Here is an 11,972-nt window from a genome sequence, read left to right on the forward strand (position 1 = left end):
CGGTTTTCGCTGGAGGTGACCCCATAGGGAGGTGGATAAAGAAATTTTCTAATAATAACTAAGGAAAAAGTGACTTAAACATTAAAATGAAAGAAAACCACTCAATGTAATAAATATTCCTTCATGGAAAAAATGACCGAGGTAAAATTATGTTAAGCAATTTATATTTGTTTTAATGAAACAAAAATTCCGACCTTTAGAAGTTTGTTTCAATCCATTGATCAATTATTGTAATTTGCATACTTTATAGCACACTTCAAATTGTCAAAACTTTTCAAATGTGTCATGTATACATTTTCAAGAAAATTTTCATTAAGAAAAGTAATATTGACATTGCTTTCCATATTCATAATTATAACATTCAACTATGGCATAAGGCAGCACTTGTAGAAAACGCTTTCTAAAGAGGGCCTTTAGCAGCGCTTACCTAAAGCGCTTTCTAAAGAAGGCCTTTAGCAGCGCTTTTCAAAAGTGCTTTATAAAGTTGGCCCCTAGACATCGCTTTTCCTGAATTTCCTTTATAGTTTCCGTTTTTTTTTTGTTTTTTTACTTATAGCAGCGCTTTGGGAAATAAGAGATGTCTGTGGTGTGCTTCCTAAAACCATTTTTGACGTAGTGGTTAGAGCTTTTCAGCATTTCTTAACTAAAAGCATAGACAGAAGCAAGATGGCTTCCATGATCTATGGCGTTAGTAGAAACAGAATTAGAGACTTGGGAAATTCAGGACCATCAAAAATAATTGATGAGACTCTAATAATCAAACTAAAATATATTTCTGAACATTTCGTACTTGCTGACACTGAACTGAAATGTTATGAACAAAAAAGTTCTGATTCTGTTACTTCATAATCATAGACACATAAGGAAAGCTCTAAGCCTAAAGTGCAGATAAATGGGACAATTTATTTTTGTATATAATAGGAAAAATGACAAATTGTGACCTGACACATTGTGTTTTATTCAATCGGTTAGCGCATGAATCATAATACTACCATGCAAAATAAACACTCAAACAAATCTTAATACACCTATAATTCATTAATCATAATTAATTAATTTATACCACACACAATTATTAAATCAATTATTATTAAATAGTAATATTAAGTAACTTTGTATGTCAAAAAATATTGGATAAAAGCTCAAGCACAAGCTCAAGCTCAAGCTCAAGACCGGACTGAACAAGTAGAGTTGACTGGATGGTCAGAGGTGTAGGCGGACTGAACAAGAGTATAATGGTGAATGCTCCATTAATATCGCTAGAAGACAAATTAAATATATATATATAGTTTTGAATAAGGTGAGTTCTTTTGTTCATAAAGTGAGTTCTTAGTTAGTATATATAGTTTTGAATAATAACTAGTAGAAGACCCGTGCATCCGCACGGGTAAGTCAAATTTTAAGATGAATAATATATTACAAATGTAAAAAAAGTTTAAAAATTCGAATAAGGAATGTTAATTTAAGATTAACAAAATATAATACAGATGAAATGAATCTATATATAGTAGCTATGTAAAAAAAAGAACATGGATGCAATAGTTATTCGTATCTTAATTAATTCGTTAAGGCTAAGTTGTTGGTGATATACAATTGTTATTATAAAATCACTAATAATTGAAAATATTTAAAAAGAAATATTTATCAAATTACAAACATGATAAATTTAATATGTCTAATAAATATAAATATTTACAAATATGACTAATAACTTTAAATATTTACAAATATCACTGATGATTATAAATATTTATAATATTTTGTTGTTTAAGTAAAAAATGTATTGTGGTGATAGTATTCCATGAAAATAATGAGTTTATTATAAATATTTATAATATTTTGTTGATTAAAATAAAAAAATGTATTTTGGTGATAGAGTCCCGTGAAAACTTTTTAGATGAATAGTTTTCAATTTTAATTTATATATAATTTATTTAAATACAATTATAAAATATGAAATAAAATATTTCTAATATGAATAGTGATTAATGAGACAGAGAAAGTAAAAAGATAAGTATTTCTTTTATCACAATAATTATTTTCTTTTAAGATTTAGAACTAAAGTAATTATTTTAAACATGATTTTCTAAAGAATTCATGTACATCTAAAAAGTTGATATATATATATATATATATATATATATATATATATATATATATATATATATATATATATATATATATATATATATATATATATATATATATATATATATATATATATATATATATATATATATATATATATATGTAATAAATTATTTCTAAACCAATTTATAAGTTGTGAATTTGGAAGGATAATATACAAAAGACATGGGACAGAAGTAATGAAGGCCTAATTTATGACTTTATCTCAAATATAATGCATGAAGCAAAATGTTTGAAATGAGAAACATATCAAAAAATACAATTGTAACTTTCATAATTGAAAACATATCAAAAAAATACAATTGTAACTTTCATATTGATTCCATATTGATCCAAACAACTCTTCATGGCTACAAGATCATCCCCACTTTCTATGTAGTTATCTTCAATACACACATTGACCTGGGTTTATGCCATCAGTATTTGGGGCATTAAGGGGGCAGGATTGTCATCCCTTTGATCACGAAATCCCTGGCCATATTCTGTATTGATGCTTCTGGTCACCTATGGCAACATATGCTGAGCATCAGTTTTTGAAACAGAAACTGTTGAGAATCAAGTGTGAGTGTGGATAATAGTCCCACATTGGAAATGTGTGTGGTGACTTGAGCATATATAAGTGGGAGAACCCACTCACCTATCACCTTAAGGTTTTAGGTGGAGAAGTGGTGTCTCTCCCACAAAGGTGTGTTGGTCAAAGGAATGTCCCGGAAATTAACATTGCTCCCGACTCGACCCTCCCCCGATGTTGCGCTAACATTGGTATCTAGAGCTCCGGTTCCAAACACAGGGAAACGCGAGTGAACGTGAGTTTGTGTGACTGTGTGATTGATTTTGTTTCTGGGAAACAAAGTTGTGTTGAATCACATTTTTCTTGATTGTTTGTGGGTTGGGAAACACTGTGTGAGTGTGAGTGAAATCTGTTTTTGTCTGCACAAGTTTAAAGATGAGTGGAAGCAACTTGAATACCAAACTTCCAGTTCTTGATGGTAAAAACTGGAATAGATGGATGATTCAAATGCGTGTATTATTTGGTGCTCAAGATGTTCTAGATCTTGTCACTGGAGGATATATTCCGGTTGCAGCGGATGCAACGGAAGAACAAAGAGAAGCGCAGAGAGAGATGAAGAAGAGAGATCAAAAGGCGTTGTTCTTCATCCATCAGTGTGTGGATGTGAATGTGTTTGAGAAGATTGCTGATTCTATGACGTCAAAGGAGGCGTGGGATATACTGGTCAGATGTTACGGTGGTGACGTATCAGTGAAGAAGGTGAAGCTTCAATCCCTGAGAAAGCAATATGAGAATCTCAACATGAAGAACAATGAGAAAGTCTCTGAGTATATCTCTAGAGTGATTGTGATCACTAATGAGATGAAGGCTTGTGGAGAAACTCTTTCTGAACAAGTAATCATAGATAAGATATTGAGGTCACTTACTCCTCAATTTGATTACATTGTTGTAGCGATTGAACATTCTAAAGATCTGGAAACCATGAGAATAGAAGAGTTGCAAAGCAGTTTAGAAGCACAAGAGTTGCGTCTGACTGAGAGAACTTCTGAGAGAGAAGTTGAGCAAGCTCTGAAGGCTTCTTTTGTCAAGAAGGACCAGAAGCATAGACGTGGTGATAGATTCCAGAAGGAAGCCTCAACTTCTGATGAGAAGAGATATCAGAAGGTAAAGGATAAGAAGAAAGTTCAATGTTACTGTTGCAAACAGTTTGGCCATTTTGCTAGAGACTGTTTGGCAAACAAAGGAAGGAGATCAGAAGAAGCAAATATAGCCAGAGGAGGATCAGATGATGAACCTGTGCTATTGATGGCTTCAGAGTCGGACAAAAAATGTTCGTCAGAATGGTGGTATATGGACACTGGGTGTTCAAATCACTTGACTGGAAACAAACAATGGCTGATAGACTTTGACTCTGAAAGGAGGACAAAGATCAGATGTGCTGATGATAAGTACCTATATGCAGAAGGTATGGGAAATGTCAAAGTCAAAGTGAAGAATGGAAAGACTGTTCTGATCAAGGATGTTTGGTATGTTCCTGGAATCAGAAGCAATCTGATGAGTGTGGGTCAGCTCATTGAGAAAGGTTTCTCAGTTGTTATGAAGAACAACCTCTTGAAGTTGTATGATTCCAATCAGAAGTTGATTATGCAATCTGAACAGGGAAGCAACAGAACATTCAAGGTGAATGTAGAAACAGCTGAAACAGAGTGTCTGAGTGCTGAAGGCTCGGAAGGTGATAGTAAGCTGTGGCACAAGAGGTTGGGGCACTTGAACTATAGAAGTCTGGGGCATCTAAGTTCTAAGAAGCTCGTACGTGGCATTCCTAAGATTGTAAAGCCTGAGAAGTCATGTGAGGTATGCATGAAAGGCAAGCAACCCAGATTGCCATTTGTATCAGAAGTTGCTCCAAGAGCAAAGCATGCTCTGGGAGTAGTGCACTCTGATGTGTGTGGACCATTTCCAGAACCTTCACTTGGAGGAAATAGGTATTTTGTGTCTTTTGTGGATGAGTTCACAAGAATGACGTGGGTAACTCTCATTAAGTTTAAGAATGAGGTGTTTACAGAATTCCAGAAGTTCAAGGTGAAGGCTGAGAAGCAGAGTGGTCAGAAGATAAAGATTCTCAGAACGGATGGTGGAGGCGAGTATAACTCTACAGAATTCCAGAAGTTCTGTGATGATAATGGAATTGAGCATGAAGTTACTGCTCCTTATACTCCTCAACACAATGGTCTTGCTGAACGTAGAAACCGTACTTTGCTTGATATGACGAGAAGTATGCTTAAAGAGAAGAAGCTTCCTCATAATCTATGGGGAGAAGCTGTTGCTACTGCAGCATATATGCTCAACAGGTGTCCAACGAAGAGGCTGAAGGAAATTGTTCCTTTAGAGAAGTGGACTAAAGAGAAGCAAAGTGTTAGTCATCTGAAGGTTTTTGGTTCTGTGTGTTACAAACACGTTCCAGAAGCTAGAAGGAAGAAGCTGGATGATAGAAACAAAGTGATGTTATTGGTGGGGTACCACAGTACAGGTGCATACAAGCTCTATTGTCCAGAGACTAACAAAGTTGAAGTCAGCAGAGACGTCATTGTGAAGGAATCAGAAGTTTGGGATTGGAGAGAGTCTCAACCAACTTCTGATGTAGAGATAAGTTTTGAAGAAAAGTTAGAGTCAGAAGATGAATCTTCTGAAGACGAGTCAGAAGATGAAGTATCTTCTGAAGATGAGTCAGAAGGAGAATCTGATTCTGATCCAGATTCTGATGATGATCCAGATTCTGGTGGTAGTCATGATTCTGGAAGGGAAAACTCTGAAGACATAGGGTCTGGAGGACAAGCTTCTGGAGATGATCATGGAGGTGGTGACTCAGGAGTAGCTGACTCTGAAGTAGCTCAGCGACCACAAAGAGTCAGAACTATACCAAGAAGGTTTGCAGATTTTGACATGTTGCAAGACACAGAAGTTGACTCAGAAGGAGAGGTCATTCAGTGCGCCATGTTAGTAGATTCTGAACCAGTGAGTATAGAAGAAGCGCTCAAGAAGAAGGTCTGGTTGAATGCCATGAAAGAAGAACTTGAGGCTATAGAAAGAAACAAAACTTGGAAGCTGACAGAACTTCCAAAGAAGAAGAAAGCCATCAGCGTCAGATGGGTTTTCAAAGTAAAGCTGAAGCCAGATGGATCAGTTGGTAAACACAAAGCAAGGCTAGTGGCTAGAGGTTTTCTTCAGAAACCTGGACTAGATTACTTTGAGGTGTTTGCTCCTGTAGCTAGACATGAAACAATCAGGCTGGTGATTGCGTTAGCTGCGAACAGAGGTTGGTCCTTGATGCATCTGGATGTAAAGTCTGCATTTCAGAATGGTCCATTACAAGAGGAGGTATACGTGTCACAACCCCCTGGCTTTGTGAAAAAGAATAAGGAAGGGATGGTGTACAAATTACACAAAGCTCTGTATGGATTGAAGCAAGCGCCCAGAGCTTGGAATTTGAAGATTGATTCATTTTTCAAGAAGCAAGGGTTTCAGAAGTGTGAGATGGAATATGGAGTTTATGTGCAACATTCTGGAAGGAATATGATTCTGTTGTGTCTGTATGTTGATGACATATTGCTTACGGGGAGTTGTCCAGAAGATCTGATGAAGTTCAAGAAGGTGTTGATGAATGAGTTTGAGATTACAGACCTTGGGAAAATGTCATATTTTCTAGGGATGGAGATTCTGTACTCAGAAGATGGTATCATTCTGCATCAGTTGAAGTATGAGTTAGAACTTCTGAAGAAATTCAAGTTGGAGAATTGCAAAGCTGCTGTTACACCGTCAGAAGTGAATAAGAAGTTGGACTCTGATTCTGATGGTGAAGATGTTGATGCTACGGTATTCAAACAGCTGGTTGGTTCTCTAAGGTATTTGTGTAATACCAGGCCTGATATATGCTATGCAGTTGGATTGGTTAGTAGGTTCATGAGTAAACCTAAGTGGTCCCATTACCAAGCTGCTGTCAGAGTCTTGAGATATGTCAAGGGAACTCTGAAATATGGCATATTGTTTCCTTTTGGGAGAAAGGAAGAATCAGAGTTATTGAGTTATTCTGATTCTGATTGGTGTGGAGACAGAGTTGATAGAAGGAGTACTTCTGGATATTTGTTCATGATTCTGGGAGGCCCTACCTCTTGGAGTTCCAAGAAGCAACCTGTTGTTGCTCTATCAACCTGTGAAGCTGAGTACATCGCAGGCGCTGTAGCTGCATGTCAGGCTGTGTGGCTTCTGAATCTATTAGAAGACCTGAAGATTAGGGTGAAGAAGCCTCTGAAGCTGATGATTGATAACAAGTCTGCAATCAATCTTGCCAAGAATCTGGTGTTACACGGAAGAAGCAAGCATATTGAGACTAAGTATCATTTCTTGAGAAGCCAAGTCCAGAATGGAACATTAGAAGTTGTGCACTGTAGCACCCAGAAGCAGATGTCTGATGTTCTGACGAAGGCAATCAAGACGGATCAATTTCTGCTCTTGAGGGATGGAATTGGCGTTGTCAGCTTTGAGTGAAGAATATGAATTAAGGGATGGTATTGAAGAGTAATTCAATATTCAGAAGTTGTGATGTGGGCTGATCTTCTGATGGTTACTCAGAAGATGTCGTTGACCAGAAGATGTTATCTTTTGGGTCCCATTAGCTTAGCTGTTTAGTAGTAAGGGTACTTTAGTATTTTGTAATACTGTTTGTACCTTAGACTTGTTCACTAAGTTTACTGTTTTAGGGCTTATGTGGCAAGATTCTTTTTTTATAAATAGCCTTGTAGTAGCTATCATTTATTAACAACGCAAGTAGAATACAACATTTATTCTCTCATCTCTTTTGCGCCGTTATTCTATTATTCTCTTTGTCACCATCTTTATTCATTGTGCACCAACAATGGTATCATGAGCCTTTGATTCAAGAAAAAGGGACCGGCTAAAACTTGTAGTTGAAAGTCAACGGATACATGTAGTTGAAGAGAATCAACGGATACATGTAGTTGAAGTCAACGGATACAAGTGTATGTGGAAGAGGAGCTTCCACATGAGGGGGAGCATTGTGTAAGACTCACACTTGAGGGGGAGTGTTGAGAATCAAGTGTGAGTGTGGATAATAGTCCCACATTGGAAATGTGTGTGGTGACTTGAGCATATATAAGTGGGAGAACCCACTCACCTATCACCTTAAGGTTTTAGGTGGAGAAGTGGTGTCTCTCCCACAAAGGTGTGTTGCTCAAAGGAATGTCCCGGAAATTAACATTGCTCCCGACTCGACCCTCCCCCGATGTTGCGCTAACAGAAACAATAGATATCCATAACAGACAAATATCATTCATCAAAGTATTGCAGAATTATAGGCATTTAGATTTTTATTGCAAATACAACAGTGTGGTTTCTTCATTTGTATACGAAGTTAAGATGATTGAAAAAGAAACAAAATACTTAAAAGTGTAACTATTAATAGTATGAAATATAAAGTATAAAAGTACTTGTACATCTGCAATTATAAACCAAACATGATATTGGCCAGCACTTTGTTCAACAATAGTTATGGCCATCTCACAGCACTTTGTTCACATAGTGCATATAAGTATAGGCATGTGTTGATGCATCCTGACATAGTTCTTTGAAACTCTGTAGGCAGTTTCAGGTACATACTTAAACACTAAGTTAAAATACACCTCTTCTTTTTCACCTCCTGAGTAGAAACAATGCTTTAGTTTAATAACATTAGTAGGTTCAAATATACGCATAACTTGGAGTTCCCTATTTTTAAGCATCCAGTCTTGTAAGACTTTCTTAATTGCAATGGCTCCACCAGTTTCAAAGCACTTAGCCTAAGGTATATACAATGCAACAGGGATAAGCAAAGAGAGAAACTTGACAATGCAACATGTATATTCTTTGATTGTTGCTGCTTTTTCAAAGTAGGTAGTTATGATATTGGAAAGATTCACGGCTTTACCACTTAATTATCAAACTCTTTTAACTGTGATTCAAAGCTCATACAAATGTTCCAAGATTCATAATCTTTTATATCATAAATAATCACAGGTTATGGTTACTTAACATTCACTTCAAATAATGTAATTTAAAACAGTCTACATCATGTTTACCAGTTTTGAAAATATCAACCAATCTTTTCATTCAAGCTGCTAATTTAGAAAATATAAATAATTGTGCTAGAAATTTTACTGGTATAGCTGTATGAAGTACTCAAATTGGTTTAAAATAATCCAGTTGAATACTTAAACCAACAGCTAATCACATTAAACAATGTTGAACCAATCACCTAAAACAATAGCTAGCCAACTTAAAAGATCAAATGCTAAAACATGAACAAACCAGAAACAACATCCTTCTTTAGGAAAAACAGACCTCAAACAGAAACCAAAGCACCCGGATCACAACTGCAGATTGTAAGCACCACTTCAAAACACCACCGTAGATTTACGACTGTTTGACTAACACCACTGCAGAATTTAAGCGCCATTTCAAAATGAAAATGGAATATTTAATATGGATATAATATAAAATATACAAAAGAAAGTAATGCATTCAAAATAGCATAACTTACCTAGAATAGCCAAACTAGAGTATTTTCTGAAGATATTGCAAGTTCAATATACCTAAAAGTTGACGTAGAAGTTAGTGTTAAAAAAATACCCAATGAAGATATTTCTGAATGTATTTGCTTGCTAGTAGTTTCTTAGTTTTGATATTACCCATTTCCTCTGGAATATTCCTAGTTATGTTATTCAATATATAGTCTCTTTAAATATTACAACTAAAAGCACATATTAGAGTAAGACTATAATAAAATTCCGCTGCATAATGCCAATATTATTGATGCAAAAAGGACAAGATTATAACCTAACACTAACAAATAAGAAACTAAAAATTACCTCACTTGAGTTCTCACTCAAAGATGCAGTTGCCAACTTCTTTAGCTCTTCAAAATCATCTTTCTCTACTGCTTAAGCTTCATCATATTTTTCATCTATATCAGCAGCAGCACACTCCACTACATCATATGTTTCATCTCTACTACATCATACTTCATACTTGCAAGAACATGTTTATACTCCTGGGGTAACACCTTGACAACTTTAGGTAAAAGATTCTCAAAATCAACCAACACTTCCATGGCAAGCAGACTTTTTGTGTGACGTTGATGTTGATGTATCAACATCCTAAGAGTGTGTTTGGATGAGGTAATTAGAAATTTTAAAGTAATTTAAAATTCAAAGCAATTCAAATGATTCAATTCAAATCCATTCATTTTTAAATTGTTTTGTTTGGATGGAGTATTAAGATAATTCATTGTTAAATTTTTGGTGTCATTTTGTATAAAATTTAAAAATTTTGGACCAAATTAAAAAATGAAAAAGTAGGGACTAATTTGTAATTTTTAAAAATTTGAAGGACCAAATTGTAAAATTTAAAAATTATTAAGGACCAATTTGCAATTTTTGAAAAAATTTTGGGGTCAATTTTATAATTTTGAAAAATATGAGGACTAATTTGTAAATTTTGAAGAAATAATAATAACAAATACATTCTATGGAACATGAGAGGAATTTCAAATTCTTTGGTTTTTGGTGTCATTTCAAAATGATTAAATTTAACTTAGATGAAATACTCCATAAATTTCCATCATTTTAACAATTCTTCATTTTTGTATCCAAACAATGGATTTTGGTCAAATCATTTTAAATTCCCTCAATACATTACTTTCCCTCATTAAAATTCTCCATCCAAACACACTCTAAGAGTAATAATGTCCTCTTCCTCTTCAACCTTATCCACATCCACAAGCTCTGGGATGCACCACCGAGAGTGGAATGTTAGATCATTAATAAACACAAAAGAAGATCGATGAAAGCAAGATTTGCACATTACAGAAGAGTTTAACTTACATTGCTTCTCCAAGATTATCAGACCAATCATCCACTACACCAAAAATAAGATTAGACAGCACACCTTAGACAGCGCTTCTTACCAAAAGCGCTGGTAAAAGTTCTTTTAAAAAACACGGAATTTTTTACATATATCTTAGACAGCGCTTTCTACAAAAGCGCTGCCTAAAGGGGTGAAGTAGTTTCTAAAAGCGCTGCCTAAGGGTGGTTTTAGAAAGCGCTTTGTAAAAGCGCTGCCTAAGGGTGGTTTTAGAAAGCGCTTTGAAAAAGTGCTGCCTAAGGTTGGGCTTACAAGCGCTGCCTGGAGTCCTTTAATTAAAAAAAATAAAAGGACTAGGTTTTCTCTGAAAACAACTTCTTCTCTCTTTTGCGGTTCGTACTAGGTTTTCTCTGAAACTTTTCATCCTCCATTGCAATTCTTCTAAATCTCTCTCTCACCTCTACCGCCGGCAATTAATTTCGTCTCCGTATCAGCCTCCGTTCATCTCCTTCTCAACCGCGATTCTGTTCATGTCCTTCCCAACCGCGATTTCGTTCATCTCCTTCCCAACTGTTGGACAAATACTCGTTGCATGCTCAAAACACAGAACCTAAACCCTAAAACCCTCTTCTTCTCTCGCATCAATGGCTGACTCTATCCTATCGATTCAGTACCTCAAAGACTTCATTGATTCTCAAATCAATGACGACAAGAACTGGGACTTCAATGTGGTAATCCTTCTTTCTTGCGTACTCTCATTTAATTTCTGTTTTTCACCGTTCTTCTTTTTGATCTTGATCTATGTTCGTATGTAATTGAAAACGATGTGTAGTTTGATTATATGTCATATCAATTTGATAACTTTGCCTTTTTTTCCCTGTGATATTGCGATAGAAGTATCTCTTGTGTTCAACCCTTAACTCTGTTGTGTTGGTTTATCAGATTGTGTAAATGCTTATTCGGCTGATTTTCTTGACACACTATGGAGTTTCAATTTATTGAACCCAAAGTTTCTTTTTAATTGTGAAACATATTTAGCTTCCGTGAAGTTATGAATCCTTGTAGATTGTGAGGCAACTGTTGGTTTGGTTGATTCACACTTGGATTTGTGTATTTTTTTGACCTAGGAGTGCTAAAAAGATGTTGTTACTTTTGTAGTTTTGTTCATATCACAATTTTGAGTATTTTAGGTATGTTAATTAAGATTTTTTTAGGTATGTAAATTAAAATAATTGAGAAATGAAATAGTGAAGAAATTTGGTTTACGTTGAATGCATATAATAGAGGAGTGTGTCGGGCGTTATTTGTCTTAAAAATATCCAATAAAGCTCAAACTGGTGGAGAATAGTATGGTTGATTGGCGGAGATACAAGTCAAGAACATAAACGTGTCGGCGAGA

The 11,972-nt window shown here is 35.3% G+C and overlaps 1 long non-coding RNA gene across 1 annotated transcript; it reads right to left on the reverse strand.

Moving 5' to 3' along the window:
- Positions 1–8,008: 8,008 nt before the first annotated feature.
- Positions 8,009–9,825, reverse strand: LOC131640620 (uncharacterized). The gene is made up of 3 exons (XR_009295295.1): positions 9,580–9,825; positions 9,053–9,147; positions 8,009–8,369 (listed from the first exon to the last, which is right to left on the reverse strand). It is a non-coding gene; the product is annotated as an uncharacterized LOC131640620 (long non-coding RNA).
- Between the last annotated feature and the right edge of the window lie 2,147 nt (positions 9,826–11,972).

This window comes from Vicia villosa, unplaced genomic scaffold (assembly GCF_029867415.1).
Source record: "Vicia villosa cultivar HV-30 ecotype Madison, WI unplaced genomic scaffold, Vvil1.0 ctg.003240F_1_1, whole genome shotgun sequence".
NCBI lineage: Eukaryota > Viridiplantae > Streptophyta > Magnoliopsida > Fabales > Fabaceae > Vicia > Vicia villosa.